Source organism: Triticum aestivum, chromosome 2D, assembly GCF_018294505.1.
Source record: "Triticum aestivum cultivar Chinese Spring chromosome 2D, IWGSC CS RefSeq v2.1, whole genome shotgun sequence".
In the NCBI taxonomy this organism is placed as follows: Eukaryota; Viridiplantae; Streptophyta; class Magnoliopsida; order Poales; family Poaceae; genus Triticum; species Triticum aestivum.
The window spans coordinates 33924193-33937809 of record NC_057799.1 but is presented as its reverse complement, the minus strand read 5'-3'; positions in this window follow the sequence as shown (position 1 = coordinate 33937809).

Here is a 13617-nt window from a genome sequence, read left to right as displayed (position 1 = left end):
CATTTACTGATTATTTTGAGCTATAAGACCCTGAAATTGAAAAGCATTTCAAATGAACTCTGAAAAGGTTGAAAGTTGGCATGGTATCATCATTTGACCCACATAGCATGTGCAAGAAAGTAGAGAGGGTTACGGCAAAAACTAGATGCACTTCGTGTACAAAACGGACAATCTCTTTCGAAGTATCAGGGTTTCATACGGAAACTCGTCTGTTACAAAGGGATTTTTTTTTGAACTTATTTGAACTCCACAGTTTTTCTGTGTTCAAAATGCACCATTCAAAGCACATCATCAATTTTCAACCCTTTCTGACTTCATTTGTTATTTTTCATGCATTTACTGATTATTTTGAGCTATAAGACCCTGAAATTGAAAAGCATTTCAAATGAACTTTGAAAAGGTTGAAAGTTGGCATGGTATCATCATTTGACCCACATAGCATGTGCAAGAAAGTAGAGAGGGTTGCGGCAAAAACTGGATGCACTACGTGTACAAAACGGAAAATCTCTTTCGAAGTAGATAAGTGACCAAATTAATAGAAGTTCATCATCACATTCAAACCAAAGTACATACATAGTTCTCATTGAACAACATATAGCTCTCCAGAGCATCTAATTAAACCATACATTGAAATTATGTAAAACATTTCAATGCACCAACAAATGCGATCATAATTGCAACCAAGGTAACAATTGATCCAACTGCATAATGATACCAAGCTCCGTATGAATGGCATATTTTCTAATCTTTCTAATCTTCAACTACATTGCATCCATCTTGATCTTGTGATCATCGACGACATCCGCAACATGCAACTCCAATATCATCTTCTCCTCCTCATTTTTTTATTTTTTCCTTCAAGTAATTGTTTTCTTCTTCAACTAAATTTCACCTCTCGACAGTAGGGTCGGTTGGAATTTCTGGTTCAACCACCTCCTGGATAAATAAAATCTATGTCACGTTGGTCGGCATAATTGTCATAAACAATAAATGAACCAAATAGTTATAAAAAGATAATATATACCACATCCAAATCATAGACAGGATGAGGGCCGACGGGGGCGGATACCAAAACCATCGCACTATATAATAACAAGAATAATAAAAGTAAGAAAATTAGACAAGTATCTATCTGAAGTAAGAAACTTTTTTTCAGAAAGAAGATAAGAACAAGAGGCTCACAACGGTGGTGCCGGCAACGAGATCGGCGCGGGCGATCGACAGCGGTGAAGACGGGGATGGGATGTGACGGACTGCTAAACCTAGACAAATCTCGGGGAAAATGGAGCTCGGAGGTCGAGTTTCGAGAGGAGAAAGATTAACTAGTGTGGCTCAGACATTTCATCGAACACCTCATGTGCATAGGAGGTGAGCTAGAGCACCCAAATGCCCTCCCCTCGCCGGCCAGAAAAAACAGAGCACTGTGGAGTGCTCTGCCATGGCGATGGGTATATATAGGCAACTCACACTAGTAGAAAAAGGGGCTTTTACCCCGGTTGGTAAGGGCCTTTTGTCCAGGTTTTCGAACCGGGACTAAAGGGTCGTTACTAAAGCCCTAACCCTTTAGTCCCGGTTCTTACACGAACCGGGACAGAAGGTCCTCCACGTGGCCGCTGCTGCCAGCCCAGGCAGGGGGGCCTTTGGTCCCGGTTGGTGACACCAACCGGGACCAATAGGCAGGGCCTTTTGTCCCGGTTGGTGTCACCAACCGGGACCAATAGGCATCCACGCGTCAGCATTTCAGGGGCTGGGGTTTTTGTTTTTTTTTGAAAGGGGGGAGGTTGGGGGGTTTCGGGGGGTTAATTTAGGTGTTTCATATATTGTGTTAGCTAGCTAATTAATAGAGAGAAGTGTCCTCTCTTATCTCCGTGCTTGGTCGACGCTACATACTATATACGTATGGAGAGGACTAGACACGCTAGCTAGTAAGCAAATGAAGGAAACAGAAGATCGTCATGAACATATGCATACAGAGAGAAGTGATATCGACCACCTCTCCTTCTCCGAGAGATTGGTCGAACAACAAGTTCTCGTATATCTATCTGACACTACCGGCTACATATATACAATAATTATCTCTTACAATATAATCTCCTAATTAAATTGTAAGAACACAGGGTTCACATAGTATTCTCCATTTTCAGCGATCACGTGGTCAAGGAAGAATGCCGCCAATTCCTCTTGAATTGCCCGCATACGATCTGGTGCTAGGAGTTCATCCCGCATCCGAAAGATCTAATTTGAAGAAGGGGGTCAATACATATATATATGAATAAATGAAACTCGACACAAATGATGGTAATAAAATAAAATTGTGAATATTATTGCTTACGCACTTCATATTGTTCGTCAGAGTAGCCCCGCTCACAGGTCGTGTGGCGGGTAGACTCGCAAACGTAGTATCCACAGAAATCATTCCCTTGTTCCTGCCACAACCACTTTACAAGAAATAGAGGTCAATCTAACTGATAAGCAAGCTTTCTAAATGGTATTGATGAAACTAGCGCTTGAATCACTAGGAGATGTGCGGAACATGTTACTATAGTACTTACTTTCGGGTGTCTAAATTGCAGCTTCTTCGGCAGTCCCGGGGCTTTTGTGGAGAATTTTCTCCAAACCCTGCCAGACAAAGAAAACAATTACTTGATATCAGGAAATGAACAAAGTTGTTGATATGGTGGATAATGATCGATTTAACTTACTTCTCGAGCATTTGAGTCATGTCCGCGTAGTCCTGGGGATCTTTTCGTCTCGAGTCTAAGACGGTTACTACTCCCTGCTCAAGCTTAATCTCTAGGAGAATATAGTGGAAGTTGCGCATGCATGCATAAGTGATCAATTACATTACCATAACCTGGACTAGTAAGGGAAACCGAATATTCACAAGACAGTAACACTCACTTGAAGTTGTAAGGAAAGAGTATTATATCTTTGTTTTGATTTAATACCAACGATCGTAGCAAGTTGGCCTCGGCTTCTTTGGCCTGTTTTTCAACCGTATATGCATCTATGAGATTTGTGTTAATGAACCCGATATCACCGATTTGTCTTTTCTTCAATTCGGCGATCTTCAATCTGCATAATATAGTGAGGATAATTATAAATACATGCAATGAAAGAGCTGACATATATAGAGAGACTTAATGACAGAAGTAGTACTACTTACAGACAGTAGCAAGTGATCTTTGATTTATCGAGGGCCTTTTGATTGAAAAACTGGAAGAACTCCTCAAATGGAACATTCAGCAGTTCAATTCCAACGAGGTCATGCTCCGGTTTAACTCTCAGCGTCAAAGTATTCATCCCATCAGACTCTCTACAGGTTTTCATGTACCAATCATGTAATCTTTGCATCATCGTTGTTAGAGATCTTTCATCTTTGACGAGAGGCTTCCCGTAATGGTATTTGTGTTCGTCCACCTCCATGATTTCATAATGTACATCGTCGGGCAGGTAATCTCCAAGATTGCTATAACTGGCCACCATCCTCGGATCATTAGCGACGATATCTTTAGACACCTTGAGTGGGGGGCACGATTGGTTCGCTTGTTCGCCTAGCTGGGCAATTTTTTCCCAGCTCGTCGTTCTTTTAACCTTTGATCACTGACAGTACTTCCCGACCGCTCCGCTTCGGCATATGTCTTTGCAAGAATGCGCTCATAGTTGCCTCTCAGCGGAGACTTTGGTGGTTTTGTCAGGGCAGCCAGAGTGCGCTTTGCTTTCACCGCATCTACCTTCTCCTCCGGAGGTGGATGTTTCTTTGCTTTCACCCCTTCAAAGAAGTTTGTCACTTCGGCTCGCACGATCTTCCTGGTTTCCTCCTCGGTCCTCTCGTATGGTAACTTCTCTAGAGTCTTCAGAGAAGGACCGAATCTGTATTGCCTCCCGCCTCTGGCAGCTGTACTGCTAGACGCCGGCAGAGCAGACGGAGCGGCTGCGGCTGTCTTCTTTCCTTGCTTACGAGGCGGAGGACAAGGACTATGACGCGCCGGAGCAGCCGGAGCGGCGGCGGGTCTCTTCCGCCCTTGCTGACGAGGCGGAGAAGGAGGAGGCTGGCTGCTCTGGCGCGCCGGCGCAGGCGGAGAAGGAGGCGGAGTGCCGCCACGCGTCGGAGAAGGAGGCTGAGTGCCCTGATCACTCGCCGGAGGAGGAGGTGGAGGAGGAGGCGGAGTGCTGCCACGCGCCGGAGAAGGAGGCTGAGTGCCCTGATCACTCGCCGGAGGAGGAGGCGGAGTGCCGTTACTCGCTGGAGGCGTCCAGTTCGAAAGGTTGATGAGCTCCTTCCGCCATAGGCATGGAGTCTTCAGAGCAGAACCCAGCCGAGTCTCCCCTTCACCGGTAGGGTGGTCAAGCTGGAGGTCCTCAAATCCCTCCGTTATTTCATCCACCATCACCCTAGCATATCCTTCTGGAATCGGCCGGCAGTGGTAGGTTGCGCCGGGTTCAGGAGGTAAAACAGATCCAACAGCCGCCTTGACTTTGAAGTTCTGCCATTGCGTCATAAGGTGGCAATGTTGAGACTCCGTGATAGCATCCACGGGGTAGCTAGCAGGAGCCGTCAAGACATGCTCCGGCTGAAGCAGCTCGGTGGAAGCCACGCTGCTTCTCCGCTGAGATGGCGGGGTAGCTTCGGGGGTAGTTTCGGCATGTCGATTGCCGTCTCGTTCCTCTAGCGCTTGAACCCTTTCGTGCAGCTTCTGAATTTGGGTCTGCTCCACTTTTTTCCTCCTCTCCTGGCTTTTGTAACCGCCTGCGTCCGGAAAACCAGCCTTCCACGGAACGGAGCCTGGCGTGCCTCGTGTCCGTCCAGGGTGCTCAGGATTCCCGAGGGCCATTGTGAGCTCGTCGTTCTCTCTGTCTGGAACGAACGTCCCTTCCTGCGCTGCATCGATATAGTGCTGAAGCCTCTTGACTGGTATTCTCAAAAGCTCGTCCATGCAAACGCACCTCCCTGATACAGGGTCCAATTTTCCGCCAGCCCCGAAGAACCAAGTCCGGCAACGGTCTGGCCAGTTCATTGTCTGTGGTTCGATCCCTTTATCAAGCAGATCATTCTCAGCCTTGGCCCACTTAGGCCGGGCTTTGAGGTAGCCACCTGACCCCGTGCGATGGTGAAGCTTCTTCTTCGCAGCATTCTTCTTGTTTGTCGCTGACATCTTCTTACTCTTTTCCGATGTCTTGTGGGCCACAAATGCGGGCCAGTGATCTCTGATGTTCTCATATCGGCCGATGAATTCTGGTGTCTCTTCTTTGTCGACAAACGTTTTCAGCTCATTCTTCCACCTCCTGAATAGGTCTGCCATCTTCTTAAGAGCATGAGACTTGATTAATTGCTCTTTAACTAGCTTCTCCGGTTCCTCCTCTGGCAGTAGGGTGAAATTTGCCTTCAGCTCAGTCCAAAGATCATGTTTCTGCATATCATTGACATAAGACACCTCAGGGTCTTCCTTCTTAGGCTTATACCATTGGTGGATGCTGATCGGGATCTTGTCCCTAACAAGAACCCCGCACTGAGCAGCAAATGCATCCTTTGTCCGGATGGGTCCAATCGGTTGGCCGTCGCGCGCGATTGCTGTGATCTCAAACCTTTCATCCGAGCGCAACTTTCTCTTCGGGCCTCGTCTCTTTACCGAAGTTGTGCTCGATCCGGAGGGCTAGAAAAAAGAAGAAAGACGAGAGTTAATTAATATATGTACATACCGAAACAATGAATGCATCAATTAGCTAGTCAGCACAGGCTTAACTAATATATTTACCTGGCCGGACTCTGTTCGGTCACCGGAGCCGTCACCACGGGCTCCTTCTTGCACCAGCATTGGGTCACCGGAGCCATCGTAATCATGTCTTTCCTCCTCCACTCTTCGATCACCGTAGCCTGCTTCTTCACCCTGTTCTTCCAGACCATCATTGTCGTTAAGATACGACAAGATATCACCTCCGGCTAAGATTATGTCCCCCAACACCTCTTCTGCTTGCTCGTCTCGTCCGTGCTCCATTGTTTCTGCAAATATTACAACATGGCAATTATTACACAAACATGACAGCAGGTGGATATATTAGTGCAAACATAGACCTAGCTTATTCCGGGTTTGGGGTGGCCTCGGCAATGCTTCAAGGGTAGGGGCGCGGCGGGAGGGGGTAGGAGACCGACATCGTTTTTTCTAGGGTTTGGGTGTCCTCGAGAGTTTTGGTCGAGCGAGAGGGCCGGGGGGTGCTCCCGTGGTATAAGTTATCACGGTCGAGAGGGGGTATAAATATCAACCGTCCATCATGTCGAAGTTATCTGGGAGGGAGTTATATATATCGACAACGACGACATACATACATGGGAAAAATAATGTTATCGGGGAGGGGGTATATCGACAACGACATACCCGATAAAAAATAAGAAGACGAAGAAGAAATAAAAAGAGGAGAAGAAGAAAGGAATAGAGGAGAAGATCGAAGAAAAAAAGAAGAAAAAGAAGAGGAGAAGAAGAAAGGAATAGAGGAGAAGAAGAAAAAATAGATTCTATTTTTTCTTCTTCTCCTCTATTCCTTTCTTCTTCTCCTCTTCTTTTTCTTCTTTTTTCCTCTTCTTGTTTATTTCTCCTCTTCTTCCTCTCCTCTTCTTCTCCTTTCTTCCTCTTCTTATTTTCTTTTTTCCTATCCTTCTTTTTCTTCTTCTTCCTTTTCTTCCTAGCTAGAGATATAAAACTTTTCTAAAAATGTAACTTTTGCATATATATAAAACTTTTTCTTCTTCTTCCTTGTTCCTTCTCTTCCTTCTTTTCCTAAATATATAAAACTTTTCTAAAAATGAAACTAACCTAAAATGGACTAAATCAGAGAACATATATAGATAAAACTTTTCTAAAAATCTATGTTTTGCATACATGAACATATATATACACAGAGAAGATACATACATATATACATTTTTATAAAAATGCAAAAAACAAAAAATCTGAAAAGAGGACATATAATCAGATATACACACATACATATACTCACACATATACATATAATCTGGAAAAAAACATCATATATATGTGAAAAAAATAGGGAGGCAGGGGGCGGCGCCGGCCTGACCAAAGGAGAGGTGCGGCGTGGTCGGGGCAGGGGCAGAGGCACGGCGCGCGTTGGGGTAGAGGGCGGCGACGGCGGCGTGGTCGATCAGGGCAGGGCGAGGCACAGGCACGGCGAGGGCCCGCGGCTTGGACGGGGCAGGGACGCGCGGCGTCGTCGGGGCGGGCCGACGGTGGCGTGGTCGGCGCAGGGGCGGCTACGTCGACGAGGCAGAGGGCGGCAACGGCGTCGACGGGGCGAGCTCGGGCAGCCTGGCGGCGTCGTTGGGGCGGGGCAACTGCAAAGATGAATTTGAAAAACGCTAAGTGTTTTCTTATATACTCAGAGCATTGGTCCCGGTTCGTGGCACCAACCGGGACCAATGCCCCCCTTTAGTCCCGGTTGGTGCCACCAACCAGGACCAAAGGCCTCTTTTCAGCAGCCCAAAGGGCGGGAAGCGGCGGCCTTTGGTCCCGGTTCGTGGAACCAACCGGGACTAAAGAGGGCATTGGTCCCGGTTGGTGCCACGAACAGGTACGCATGCCCCCCTTTAGTCTCGGTTGGTGGCACCAACCGGGACCAAAGGCCTTGTGCTGCCCCGCGTCAAAAGTTTAGTCCCACCTCGCTAGTTGAGAGAGCTCGAGAGTGGTTTATAAGGCGCTGCTGCGCCCACCCTCTCGAGCTCCTCTCAACTGCAGGCTTTTGGGCCTAACCGTTCTCTTTGCCTGTGGGGCCTACTGGGCCTTCTGCGAGCCTGAATCCTGGCCCATGGATGGGTTTCAAGTCGTATTCAGGCCGTGGTGGCCCAGTAGATGGCACTTTTTTTCTTTGTTGCTTTATTTATTTTATTTTGTTTCTACTCACAACAAAATACTTACTGTTGCTATTTTTATTTATTTTATTAAAGTTTAGTTTTTAATTCTTTTTGCTTTTAGGTCACAAAAATTATAAACTTTCTGTTAGTGCCATTAGTTTTCAAATTTGAATAGTTTAAATTTGAATTCTTTGAAATTTGTGTGAATCACTAGTTTGTGATTAACTTTACTATAAAAATAGATTTTGGAGTGATTCTTTTTCCTGCTATTTAATATTACTGTGTTTTATGATTCTATTCAAAAACAGATTTTGTTATTTTAGTTTCTAACAAAAAAAATATTTATGATAATGCTTTTTGCTATTAAAGTTTCTAACAAAAACATTCTTTATGAAAATTCCTTTTGCTATTGGAGTTTTATAAAAGCTTTTTAGTTGATTCTTTTGGCTATTGAAGAATATTATAGTTTTGTTTTAGTTGATCATAACAGCATATTTTAATTGATTATTTTTAGTTCATTCTTTTTGCTATTAGTTCATGAGCTATAAATGACCCTGAAATTGAAAAGCACTGCAAATGAACTCTGAAAAGGTTGAAAGTTGGCATGGTGTCATCATTTCACCCACATAGCATGTGCTAAAAAGTTGAGAGGGTTACGGCAAAAACTGGATGCACTTCGTGCACAAAAAGGACAATCTCTTCCGAAGTATCAGGGTTTCGAATGAAAACTCATCAGTTGCAAAGGGATTTCATTTTTTTGAACTTATTTGAACTCCAGAATTTTTGTGTGTTCAAAATGCACCATTCAAAGCCACATCATCAATTTTCAACCCTTTCTGATTTCATTTGTTATTTTTCATGCATTTACTAATTTTCATGAGCTATATGACCGTGAAATTGAAAAGCACTACAAATGAACACTGAAAAGGTTGGAAGTTGGCATGGTGTCATCATTTCACCCACATAGCATTCGGACGAAAACTCATTTGTTACAACAGGCATTTCAAATGAACTACAAAAAGGTTGAAAGTTGGCATGGTATCATCATAATAGTTGTGGAGAGAAAGTCTTCACTTTTTCTTCGCTTGTGTCCTTTGCTTATTGCGCCGTAACCATGGATAATCTTCATCGTTTATCAGGATGCTTGGATCAGCCTTGACTTTGAAGGGAGGAATTTCATGAAACTTTTCATAATCTTCAGACATGTCTGTCTTGCCCTCCACTCCCACGATGTCCCTTTTTTCCTGAAAGAACTATGTGGCGCTTTGGCTCATCGTATGATGTATTCGCTTCCTTATCTTTTCTTTTTCTCGGTCTGGTAGACATGTCCTTCACATAGATAACCTGTGCCACATCATTGGCTAGGACGAACGGTTCGTCAGTGTACCCAAGATTGTTCAGATCCACTGTTGTCATTCCATACTGTGGGTCTACCTGTACCCCGCCTCCTGACAGATTGACCCATTTGCACTTAAACAAAGGGACCTTAAAATTATGTCCATAGTCAAGTTCCCATATGTCCACTATGTAACCATAATATGTGTCCTTTCTCCTCTCGGTTGGTGCATCAAAGCGGACACCGCTGTTTTGGTTGGTGCTCTTTTGATCTTGGGCGATCATGTAAAATGTATTCCCATTTATCTCTTATCCTTTGTAAGTCAATACAGTCAAAGATGGTCCCCTGGACAACGAGTACATCTCATCACAAACAGTGTTGTCACCTCTGAGACGTGTTTCCAACCAACTGCTGAAAGTCCTGATGTGTTCACATGTAATCCAGTCGTCGCACTGCTCCGGGTGTTTGGAGCGCAGACTGTTCTTGTGTTCATCGACATACGGGGTCACCAAGGTAGAGTTCTGTAGAACTGTGTAGTGTGCTTGAGACCAAGAATATCCGTCCCTGCATATTATTGAGTCCCCTCCAAGCGTGCCTTTTCCAGTCAGTCTCCCCTCATACCGCGATTTGGGGAGACCTATCTTCTTAAGGCCAGGAATGAAGTCAACACAAAACCCAATGACATCCTCTGTTTGATGGCCCATGGAGATGCTTCCTTTTGGCCTAGCGCGGTTACGGACATATTACTTTAGGACTCCCATGAACCTCTCAAAGGGGAACATATTGTGTAGAAATACGGGCCCCAGAATGGCAATCTCGTCGACTAGATGAACTAGGACGTGCGTCATGATATTGAAGAAGGATGGTGGGAACACCAGCTCGAAACTGACAAGACATTGCGCCACATCACTCCTTAGCCTTGGTATGATTTCTGGATCGATCGCCTTCTGAGAGATTGCATTGAGGAATGCACATAGCTTCACAATGGCTAATCGGACGTTTTCCGGTAGAAGCCCCCTCAATGCAACCGGAAGCAGTTGCGTCATAATCACGTGGCAGTCATGAGACTTTAGGTTCTGGAACTTTTTCTCTGGCATATTTATTATTCCCATTATATTCGACGAGAAGCCAGTCGGGACCTTCATACTGAGCAGGCATTCAAAGAAGATTTCTTTCGCTTCTTTCGTAAGAGCGTAGCTGGCAGGACCTTCATACTGCTTCGGAGGCATGCCGTCTTTTTCGTGTAAACGTTGCAGGTCCTCCCGTGCCTCAGGTGTATCTTTTGTCTTCCCATACACACCCAAGAAGCCTAGCAGGTTCACGCAAAGGTTCTTCATCACGTGCATCACGTTGATTGAAGAGCGGACCTCTAGCTCTTTCCAGTAGGGTAGGTCCCAAAATATAGATTTCTTCTTCCACATGGGTGCGTGTCCCTCAGCGTCATTCGGAAAAGCTAGTCCGCCGGGACCCTTTCTAAAGATTACGTGTAAATCATTGACCATAGCAAGTACGTGATCACCGGTACGCATGGCGGGCTTCTTCCGGTGATCTGCCTCGCCTTTGAAATGCTTGCCTTTCTTTCGACATTGATGGTTGGTCGGAAGAAATCGACGATGGCCCAAGAACACATTCTTCCTGCATTTGTCCAGGTATATACTTTCAGTGTCATCTAAACAGTGCGTGCATGCGTGGTATCCCTTGTTTGTCTGTCCTGAAAGGTTATTGAGAGCGGGCCAATCGTTGATGGTTACAAACAGCAACGCGTGCAGGTTAAATTCCTCCTGTTTGTGCTCATCCCACGTACGTACACCGTTTCCATTTCACAGTTGTAAAAGTTCTTCAACTAATGGCCTTAGGTACACATCACTGTCGTTGCCGGGTTGCTTAGGGCCTTGGATGAGAACTGGCATCATAATGAACTTCCGCTTCATGCACATCCAAGGAGGAAGGTTATACATACATAGAGTCACGGGCCAGGTGCTGTGATTGCCGCTCTGCTCCCCGAAAGGATAAATGCCATCCGCAATTAAACCAAACCATATGTTCCTTGGGTCAGCTGCAAACTCAGCCCAGTACTTTCTCTCGATTTTTCTCCACTGCGACCAGTCAGCGGGTGCTCTCAACTTCCCGTGTTTCTTACGGTCCTCACTGTGCCATCGCATCAACTTGGCATGCTCTTCCTTTCTGAACAAACATTTCAACTGTGGTATTATAGGAGCATACCACATCACCTTCGCAGGAACCCTCTTCCTGGGGGGCTCGCCGTCAACATCATCAGGGTCATCTCGTCTGATCTTATACCGCAATGCACGGCATACCGGGCATGCGTTCAGATCCTTGTACGCACCGCGGTAGAGGATGCAGTCATTAGGGCATGCATGTATCTTCTGCACCTCCAATCCTAGAGGGCAGACGACCTTCTTTGCTGCGTATGTACTGTCGGGCAATTCATTATCCTTTGGAAGCTTCTTCTTCAATATTTTCAATAGCTTCTCAAATCCTTTGTCAGGCACAGCATTCTCTGCCTTTCACTGCAGCAATTCCAGTATGGTACCGAGCTTTGTGTTGCCATCTTCGCAATTGGGGTACAACCCTTTTTTGTGATCCTCTAACATGCGATCGAACTTCAGCTTCTCCTTTTGACTTCCGCATTGCGTCCTTGCATCGACAATGACCCGGCGGAGATCATCATCATCGGGCACTGGTTCCTCTTGATCTTCAGCAGCTTCCCCCCTTGCAGCATCATTGGGCACATCGTCTGGTTCCTCTTGATCTTCAGCAGCTTCCCCCGTTGCAGCATCACCGTATTCAGGGGGCACATAGTTGTCATCATCCTCTTCTTCTTCGCCGTCTTCCATCATAACCCCTATTTCTCCGTGCCTCGTCCAAACATTATAGTGTGGCATGAAACCCTTGTAAAGCAGGTGGGTGTGAAGGATTTTCCGGTCAGAGTAAGACTTCGTATTCCCACATGTAGGGCATGGACAACACATAAAACCATTCTGCTTGTTTGCCTCAGCCACTTCGAGAAAATCATGCACGCCCTTAATGTATTCGGAGGTGTGTCTGTCACCGTACATCCATTGCCGGTTCATCTGCGTGCATTATATATAATTAAGTGTGTCAAAAACCATTACAGAACATCATGAATAGATAATTAAGTGACCAAATTAATAGAAGTTCATCATCACATTAAAACCAAAGTACATACATAGTTCTCATCTAACAACATATATATATAGCTCTCCAGAGCATCTAATTAATTAAACCGTACATTGAAACTATGTAAAACATTTCAATGCGAAAACAAATGCGATCATAATCGCAACCAAGGTAACAATTGATCCAACGGCATAATGATACCAAGCCTCGGTATGAATGGCATATTTTCTAATCTTTCTAATCTTCAAGCGCATTGCATCCATCTTGATCTTGTGATCATCGACGACATCTGCAGCATGCAACTCCAATATCATCTTCTCCTCCTCAATTTTTTTTATTTTTTCCTTCAAGTAATTGTTTTCTTCTTCAACTAAATTTAACCTCTCGACAATAGGGTCGGTTGGAATTTCCGGTTCAACCACCTCCTAGATAAATAAAATCTATGTCACGTTGGTCGGCATATTTGTCATAAACAATAAATGAACCAAATAGTTATAAAAATATAATATTTACCACATCCGAATCATAGACAGGACGAGGGCCGACGGGGGCGGATACCAAAACCATCGCACTATGTAATAAGAAGGAATAATAAAAGTAACAAAATTAGACAAGTATCTATCTAAAGTAAGAATTTTTTTTTCTTTCAGAAAGAAGATAAGAACAAGAGGCTCACCACGGTGGTGCTGGCGACGAGATCGGCGCGGGCGATCGACGGCGGTGAAGACGGGGATGGGACGTGACGGACCGCTAAATCTAGACAAATCGGGGAAAATGGAGCTCGGAGGTCGAGTTTCGAGAGGAGAAAGATTAACTAGTGTGGCTCAGACATTTCATCGAACACCTCATGTGCATAGGAGGTGAGCTAGAGCACCCAAATGCCCTCCCCTCGCCGGCCAGAGAAAACAGAGCACTGTGGAGTGCTCTGCTGTGGCGATGGGGTATATATAGGAAACTCATTGGTCCCGGTTCGTGGCACCAACTGGGACTAAAGGGGGGGCATTGGTCCCTTGTGCTGCCCCGCGTCAAAATTTTAGTCCCACCTTGCTAGTTGAGAGAGCTCGGGAGTGGTTTATAAGCGCTGCTGCGCCCACCCTCTCGAGCTCCTCTCAACTGCAGGCTTTCGGGCCTAACCGTTCTCTTTGCCTGTGGGGCCTACTGGGCCTTCTGCGGGCCTGAATCCTGGCCCATGGATGGGTTTCAAGTCGTATTCAGGCCGTGGTGGCCCAGTAGGTGGCATAATTTTTTTCCCTGTTTT